The sequence below is a fragment of the Spinacia oleracea genome, chromosome 5 (genome assembly GCF_020520425.1).
Source record: "Spinacia oleracea cultivar Varoflay chromosome 5, BTI_SOV_V1, whole genome shotgun sequence".
In the NCBI taxonomy this organism is placed as follows: Eukaryota; Viridiplantae; Streptophyta; class Magnoliopsida; order Caryophyllales; family Amaranthaceae; genus Spinacia; species Spinacia oleracea.
Window position 1 is genome coordinate 67888093 of NC_079491.1, and position 9807 is coordinate 67897899.

The 9807-nt window shown below is 36.4% G+C and overlaps 1 long non-coding RNA gene across 1 annotated transcript; it reads left to right on the plus strand.

Moving 5' to 3' along the window:
• The first annotated feature begins 1678 nt into the window (after window positions 1-1678).
• LOC110804902 (uncharacterized) lies at window positions 1679-3977 on the plus strand. The gene is made up of 3 exons (XR_002537865.2): window positions 1679-1815; window positions 2396-2458; window positions 3308-3977. It is a non-coding gene; the product is annotated as an uncharacterized lncRNA (long non-coding RNA).
• The last annotated feature ends 5830 nt before the right edge of the window (window positions 3978-9807 follow it).

A 9807-nucleotide genomic window follows, 5' to 3' on the forward strand; every position in this document is an offset into this window, starting at 1 on the left:
CCCAGCGCAAGGCCAGGCCCAGCCAAGCCTTTGCGCGCGCGAGCTCAGCGATGGGCTGCGAGCAAGTGGGCCTCAGCGATGTGCACTCTGCGTGGGCCGCAAGGCTTGCGCATGGGCGTGCGGTGCTTGGGCGCTGCGTGCATGCGTGCTACACGAATCCTAAAGCTATCGGGATTCGTCATATGATTAAATCCTAATCCTAATAGATAAAGTTTATTTAATAGAGTCCTAGTAGGATTCCAATTAAACTAAATTAGTATTCTAATAGGATTATAAGTCCTTTTCCATAACTCTATAAATAGGTGCCTAGGGTCACAAATTTATACACAACATTGAAGTATTCAAAACTAGGATTTTTAAGCAGAAAAATCAGCCATATTACTTGCCATATTAGCCGAAAATTTATATAGCCTTAAGGGCCATTCTAGTTGGTCAATCTTAAGGCGGGTCTGGACATGCTGTGGACTATCTACGGAGGGACGACACTTGGAGTCCTAAAGACTTGTTCTTGTTCGGTTTGGGCGCAGCTAGGGAGGGCACGCTACAAAGTGTATGCATCTAAATTATGTTATATGATTATGTGCAATTAATATGTATCCTGGCATCTAGGTTTTTCCGCATGATTTATGTTTTTCATATGTATCATAACCTAACACCCCCATCTGGAGTTAAACTCCAATACTCAAGATTTCAACTTATTAAGGAAGAGAACCAAACCTCTATCGGGAACACTCAATGGGGTTCCTTTCAACGATGAGGGTCTCAATAAGCTTACTTTGATACAATTAAAAAAAAGCATCGACACAAATGAGTAAAAAGGCATGCATATAGTATTGCCAATGTTGCAAATATATATATATAGGGGCCGGTTCTCATGAGAACCCCTCTTATAATGAGAACCCCTCTTTTAATGAGAACTCCCATCCTCAACCCTTGGATATTGATCTACGGCCCATATTAACGCTAATAACTAGTTAAGATTAAAGCTAATTAGGATGCCTCTGCCTCTTTAACGTATAATAAAAAAAATAAGCAATCGATTTGTGCAACAGTCCTTCGGTTTCTTTATCACGAGTCCATTGATGTGTAAAAGTTGATTTCCATCTTTATTATCAATTGCCTTCTAATCATCTGGATAATCTACCAATCATCTTGATAATTATCAACAATCCGTTGCTACTGCAAGTTTGTCAATATCACAAGTCACAACATCTATTACAATAAAAAAAAACTATGGGAAATACTAATTTATCAGAAGATTGAGATAATATCTCCTACAAAGTATTATTTTTTCTGTATCAATAAAACATGTATACTAAACGAATAAGGTAATTAGCAGTACTAGTTTTGTGTATCTATAAAACTAAAATCAATAAGGTAATGTCATCTTAGGAATGGTCCTTAAAATGGCATACTCGCATACTATAAGGTATAAAGACAACTTATGTGGGAATCGAACCCACGCCCCCTATATATATATATAGAATCGGGATCCGGTGAGAACCACCCCTTAAGATGAGAACTGAGAACTGATCTCAGCCCTCGATCAATTCAATCCAACGGCCGAGAACCTACCCGACCAAATGAAAATATTAAGGGTAATATGGTAATTTTACATTGCTGAATGACCTCCCTAACTCAACCCAATTTTCAGATTTTTTTTCTCTCTCTTCCCTCCGATTTCTCTCTCCTCCTCCAAATCCTCTCTATTGCTTGGAACGCTCTTGGAACGCTTCGGTCCCCACGGTCCTCTCACATCTTCAATCGAAGATTCAGCTCAAAATTCAATTCATCAATGGAGTTTTCGCATAATATGTAAGTTTTATCTCTCTCCTTCTACATTTTTTCTTCAAAAACCTCAAATTAGGGTTTCCAAATCCCTAATTTTTTGCCCTTTGTCGTTAATCTTCGATTCATTTCAATTCGATTCTACCTTCTGTTTCTAACTTTCGTTACTTAGATTATCAATTGAATTTTATGCCTTTTTATTTGATTTTTTCGTTTTGATTTTACTAGAATTAGGTTTTGCTTTTGATTTGCTGAAATTCTGTACATTTATCGAGTTCAGTTAATTTCAACCCACTAAGTTTTTATTTTGTTTTATTTGAATCATTCTTTAAAGAAATTTTCGATGTTCTTTCCTTTGGATGAATATGCAACAAGTTTACAATTGCTAAGTTTCGATTACATGTGACATTCTCTTGCTATTTTCATATTACAATTGGCGATTACTACCATTCATTTGGTTCTAATTGTGACACCATTTCCAGATTATAATTGTGATTACTACCATTCAATCGATTCAACTTCTGACGGTTTTGACAATATTTTGATTGCTAATGATTACTTGTCGGTGTTAAATGGGTTGCTACTCATTTTTGTCGTGGTTTATTAGGTATGTATTTAAGAAGATACCCATAGCTAAAACGAGAAGTTTAAGAGAACAACTCTCCAGGAGGTCAGTCATCAATCTCTAATTCTTGGATATTCAATTGAACATGTTGGTAGTCAATATCTCAGAATTTTAATTTGCTAGAGTAATGTTGTTGATTGTATTTACTTCATTTTATCATGGATTTGATGTACGACAAGTGTTCCCTGATGGAAACTCATCAGTAGCAGATGTTGGATAGACTTTATCCTGAAAATATATCAACAGAAATAAGTAATATCAGATTTATCACGGCCAGCTATTTTATGTCATATGACAAACATTAGTGATGAAGAACTAATTGTAGCCTATAAGGAGTGGGGGGGGGGGGGGGGGTTATAGCAGAAATACCGTGGTTGATTGGTTGGTGAAGCTCGAACCCATTTCTCCCTTGAATTTGTTTGTCCTTTCCGTTTTCCCATGCAGTACTTGAACAACACTTGTCCGTCTTCCTTCACCTCCCGAGCACGTTATCCAACTTAATGCCTTGGAAGAAGAGGACTGTTAAGTTTTAACCAACATTTGTACACCCAGGCCATATACTATTGGATTGTGAAGAAATCATATGCCATAAATATAAGGAGAGACAATGAGCTGCCTCCATTGAGATCCTAGACAAAAGATGGTGCAATCATCAGTGTGTTACAATGTTTCTGAGTATTAACATTTTGATCATAGGATTGATTAAGGGTCAGTATGGACTGTGAAAAAACTGAATATGAGAGAAGAAGAAACGGTAAAATGTAATATACCCATTAAGTGTTGTCTTTAAAACAAAGGAATGACCTTATACATGCTCATAATCCTTTACATTTTGCACGGCACTTAGATTTTGCAAAGAAAATACTGGAATTAAAGCCTGAATTTGCCACACAGGTGAATGCAGAAGGATATAACCCAATGCATTTAGCATCAAGAAATGGACACCTACAGATAGCAAGAGAGATCATCATCACAACCGACTCAAATGTTTTCCGTATTGAAGGAAAAGACGGGACTACCGCTCTTCATTTAGCAGTTTTAGGAGGGAGGGTTGACGTGATAAGAGAAATACTAGTTAATTGTGAAGGATGTATGGAAGATGTGACGGTGTAGAAAGAGACTGCTTTGCATCTTGCTGTCAAGAACATTCAGGTTGAGAGCTTTCGGGTTTTGTTGGATTGGACCAGGGAATCGGAGAAAGAAGAGATTCTGAATGGAAAGGATGAACATGGGAATACCATCCTGCAACTTGCAATCTGGAAGAAGCGAAGACAGGCAAGTGTTACAATTTGGTTACAATTTCCCTGCTCTCTTAAACTTATAAAAATCTGCAAATATATGAAGTATATTTTTGGTTACAATTTCCCAGCTCTCTTAAACATTTAAAAATCAGTTTTGATCAGTTTTAACCCGTAATGATCAGTAAATGGTTAACTACATATTACTTTTACTTCAACTTTCCTGATTAATTGGTATTTACTTTTAAGTCGATTCTATTTACTTATATGAGTTATTTGTCTACTTTAACATTGAATAAAAGGCAAAATGTGCAATTTCATTATTATTATTCCTACCCTAGCCTACTAGCTCAATAGGAAGAGCATTGTGCATTTGCGCAAAAGATGTGGGTTCGAATCCCATGTGGGTTCTTCTTTTGTAAGTGTTGGGTAACAACATGTTTTATATCAAGATAGGGACTTGCATAACATGAAATCCACAAGGATGACGACGATAATAAATAGCTCCTCCATGGTAAGGTATGGTGAGAATTATGAGGCTCTCAATCAATGACCTTTTCCATGCGAAGTCGCCTTGATTGAGTATCATGTTTTACTTAGTTAGTCTACATTCGATTCAAGACTTGTTCTTTTATCAGAACTGTACACAGCATACAAGCACTCGGCAACCACTTCACTGAATCCATGCCAGAACGCTACAACATCAGTATACCTAAACCAGACCACAGCAGGAGCACGAAAAGACAACTAATTGTTTTTGCTGAACTACAGCACTGAAAACTGACTCAACGACCACTGGTGCGCTCATAGGTCTGCAAAGTGCAAACCCTCAAAAATTAACACTAAACATACCAACAACAAAAATATACTGATTTCATTTCTCAAACCCAAAAAACTAACATTCTGCTGATATTTACTTTTAAGATTTTCTTATTTACTTTTGAGTGTTTTGAATTTACTTTTGAGTTTCTTATCTACTTTTGAGATATTTTACGCTTGTAAATTACCAACCTACGTAGGATTTAAACCTACATCCATGTGCAATGGCACATTGCTCTTCCATTTGAGCGAATAGGTTTCGACTTAATATTTAAAGAAAAAAAATTGCAAAGTTCCAGTATTATATTGCTTACTTCTAGAAAGATTTAGTTTACTTTTATAGAGATATAGTTTACCAAGTTCCTGAAGCTAGGTCTCAACCCCCCAAAACTTTTCTAGGCCTCAGCCCCCCAAACCTTTTCTAACTTACAAGAATTATTCTCTTATCAGAACCATACACAACTTGCGAGCACTTGGAAACAGCAAGGTGACCTTTGGATGTCTAAGTCTTTTGTGGGAATGTAAGTCTCAAAGTTGTATTTTGAAGCAGCAGGGTCATAATTTTGACGTGAATTGTCTTTTTATACACCCGGCTCAGGCATGGGCAGAAGTCAATGGAGTGGCTGGGTCAGGATGATGCTGCAATTGTGTGGGAATGGAAGTCTCAAAGTTGTATTTACTATTTATGACAAGTAATCGAGGCCTCTACTTTTGAATTATTTTGATTTACTTTTTTCGGTTTTTGCTTTACTTTTTTTTTGTTTTTGCTTTACTTTGATTTATTCTATTTAAAATCCAACCTACTAGCTCAATGAGTAGAGCATTGTGCAAATGCATAAAGATGTGGGTTTAAATCCCACGTAGGTTCATCTTTACTTTTGAGATTTTCTTATTTACTTTTGAGCTTTTTAATTTACTTTTGAATTTATTTAATTTACTTTTGAATTTATTTAATTTACCTTTTGAATTTTTATGATTCATATTTGTAACAAATTTAACAAATATCCATCATCCGTTGCTATAACATAATTTCCATACTCCTTTATTGTTTCACACGAATTCACTTTGCACATATTTTACATTTTGATTTCTTTTCGAGTTTTATTCACTTTTGAGTTTTTATTGTTAACTTTTTAGATTTTTTATTTACTTTAGAACATTTCTATTTACTTAAAGTCTGTACTACTAGAGAATGAAGTTAATCGCTAAATTTCGAATCACATCAACAATTATACTAACTTTAACTCTAACAACAGGATAAGACTTTTTACACATGTAAATCATTAACCTATGTAGGATTCGAACCTACATCCATGTGCAATGGCACATTTCTCTCCCATTTGAGCTAATAGGCATCTAGATGTAGTTTACTTTTAGAGAGATATAGTATACTTTTGCCCAATTTTAGTTTACTTTTAATACAATCATGCACACTAAAGTAAACTAACACTAAAAACATTCATTGTAACATGAATTAATCTCAAACAGTTCCTTGTAAGCACTAGAAATAAATAATTAGTAGCGAGAAAGGCACCTCCTGTACTTCGTTCTCTTGTGGGATTCTGGAAGTTGTTGAATTGCTCTCCCTGAGTGGATAATGAGAAGGGGTTGTAAAGACTAACTTAAGTACATAGAAGCACCAGATACATCTAATAATGGTCTTCTAATCATATTCATAAACGATGTCCTCACTCACACAATCACACCCTACACTTACATTTTTGAATGAAACACCTCAACACTCAATCGCACCCACTTTCACCTACACAATAGAATGGACCACAACAACTCACAAAAAACTTCAGGCAACCATTTTAGCAATCTGCCACGCACAATCCATTCATATATCAAGCCTCACTGCACCGACAACTAACTCTGCAGCTTCGGAACAACCCTCAAACACTATCACATACACTTATGCTTACCTGCACATACCAATATACAGAGGAAAATGTTAGGTTATGATACATATGAATAAACATAAATCATGCGGAAAAACCATAAATCCAGGAAACATATTATTTACACATAATCATTTAGCATAATTCAGATGCATACACTTTGTAGCGTGCCCTCTCTAGCTGCGCCCGAACCGAACAAGAACAAGTCTTTAGGACTCCAAGTGTCGTCCCTCCGTAGATAGTCCACAGCACGCCCGGATCCGCCTTAAGATTGACCAACTAGAATCGCCCTTAAGCTACTATAAATTTCGGCTAATAGGGCAAGTGTTTGTGGCTGTTTTTTGCTTGAAAATCTTACCTTTGAATACTTCAATTCTCGATGTAAATATGTGACAGGCACCTATTTATAGAGTTATGGAAAAGGACTTGGAATCCTATTAGGATACTAATTTATTTAATTAGAATCTTATTAAAACTCTATTAAACAAATTCTATCTTTATTAGGATTAGGATTTAATCATAGAACAAATTCCATTAGCTTTAGAATTTGTATTGAAATACAAACGTTGCACGAGCACGAGTATCGCACAAACCCGCGCAGGCCTTGCGGCCCACACGAGCATCAGCCCGCGCGCGCGCCAAGGCCATTGCTGGGCCTGGCCTTGCGCTGGGCCTGGCGTGGCTTGGCAGCGTGTGTTTGGGCGCTCGGCTTGCTGGGCGTAGGCCTGGCTTCGTGCTGGGCCTTCGTCTAGCAAGTCTCGTCCGATGCTAATTCGTACGACGCGCTTCCGATTAAATTCCCGATTCCGGAATTCATTTCCAATACGAACAATATTTAATATTTCCAATTCCGGAATTAATTTCCGTTTCGAACCAATATTTAATATTTCCGTTTCCGGAATTATTTTCCGATTTCGATAATATTTCCGATTCTGACAATATTTCCGTTTCCGACAATATTTCCGTTTCCGGCAATATTTCCGATTCCGGCAATATTTCCATTTCCAATAATATTTTCCGATACGTACCATGTTTCCGTTTCCGGCAACATCTACGACTTGGATAATATTTATATTTCCGATACGATCCATATTTCCGTTTCCGGCAATATCATCGTTTCCGGAGTATTCATTTCTTGCCATTGACGATCTCAGCTCCCACTGAAACCAAGATCCGTCGATTCCGAATATCCATAGATGGAGTATTTAATGCCATTAAATACTTGATCCGTTTACGTACTATTTGTGTGACCCCACAGGTTCAGTCAAGAGTAAGCTGTGGATTAATATCATTAATTCCACTTGAACTGAAGCGACCTCTAGCTAGGCATTCAGCTCACTTGATCTCACTGAATTATTAACTTGTTAATTAATACTGAACCGCATTTATTAGACTTAACATTAAATGCATACTTGGACCAAGGGCATTATTTCCGTCAGTCTCCCACTTATTCTTAGGGACAAGTGTGCATTTCCTAATTCCTTTGTCGCTCGATGCTTGCTCTTGAACATAAGGTAAGAGTTGTCATCCTTATTACGTCCAGAGGTGTTTCTCGGTTTCAGAGTTCAACTGATCAAATAAACAGATAATCATAACCTATGATTCATCTGAGCACGGCCATGCATTTTACAGTTTCTAGCTCTCCGAGTGGCCTTGTACAACTTTTAAGCATCTCATCCCGATTTATGGGAGGACAATCCCAATCTTGCGATCTTAAGATTAGACTTCGTTTGATAGGTGATTACCTGAGCGTTGCCTTTATAGCCTCCTTTTACGGTGCAACTGTTGGTCAACGTCAAAGTAACCAGTTCTCAAACAAGTAATCTCAAATCACTCAGGTATTGAGGATTTAGTGTCTAATAATTTTAATGAAATTTACTTATGACAGATTTTCATCTCTTACAGTAAAGTTTCATAGGTCTTTCCGATACTAGTCTTCCCAAAGTAAGTATCTATGCAAATGATTACGAAATTGCCATGTCCACATAGTTCAAGAAACAGAACTACTAGTCATCTTGCATTCTAGTCGTCTAACGTTTTCTATGCGTCCATCTTTATAGAAAACTCCGACCAGGGACCATTTTCAACTTTTGACATTCAAGTTCACTTGATAGACATTTCTTAGTCACAGGACTGGTCTTGACAGTCTATCTTGAATGTATCGTCAAATTGAAGGGACTCATCATTTAATACTAAACCAAGATTAAATGGAATATGAAAATTCATTTCATATATGATAAATGTTCAACCCCAATGTTTTACAACCATGGGCCTCTAACCTATATTTAAAACAGTTCATGGAATTCAAAGCTATGCTTGATTTCCAGTGCCACAATGTGAGTGTTGTTTCTCACTTGTTGCATAGGTTTAGTTATCATGCTTTGCCAATCTTAATATCCTTTTCATCGAATGTTCTTAGAGATAGGATGATAAGATCTTTTGAGTTTGTTGATTATGTGATATAGTCTTTCTTACTTCGATAGTGGTTCTACGCATTTTGCAATGAAGAACCATCAAGTCAGCAGACATGTGATCCACCCAAGTTCAGTGAAGAACTCTTCAACGTAAACAACCCTGTTTTATTGCTTCTTAGGCAATAAGTGCTTTTACTTCAACTGTTTAGGTTGCTAGTGATGCTTTGTTTGGATTTACTTATCCAAGCAGTTCATAGATATGTGGAAGACTTTCCAGCTGTATCTTAGAACATAGAAATTAATATTTTAATTTCCCACGCAACAACTCATGGTCTCCAATCCATGTTGCCATTTCAAAAGACGATGCTCTATAGCTCGTCCTTGCCAATGGTTAACTCCAAAGGGATCTTGCTTGATCCTTTACTAGTGTTTATGCGTGTAGCATCAATATTTAGCATATCTTTATTTCCTTGAATCAAGAACTATTCCTATGTACCTTTTCAAGTACCATAAGTATTCTTAATCTCAATCTAGTTGATCTTCACTTAGATCAATAGAGATTGGTATATGTTCGTCATGCCTAAAGTCATACGATACGTTTTTGGCGATCCTCATATTATATCATACATGATAAATTCTTTTGCAGAATAATTCCCAATTCTATTCATGTAACTTTAGCTCATTCTAGTTTCAGTAGATACTGAATCCAGCTAAATTTTTTGACATATAATATAGGTTTAAGAATCTCACTTGAATCCTTTAATGTTTAACTTAGTAAATGCTTATGCATAGTTCAAACATTCATTACCTAGATTTATTCATATGGGTCGAATATCTCAAATGGAGTCTTTCGTGTTTGATTTAGTAAATGCCATTACTTAATCTAAAAGAATATTCTAAGATCTTTGTAAATAGATCTTAATACCCAGCATGTACTAAGTTTCGCCTTGGTCCATCATTGATGAATAATTTCAAATCTAAGTCATTAGCATTTGAATGTTATTTCACAATAGAGAGATATG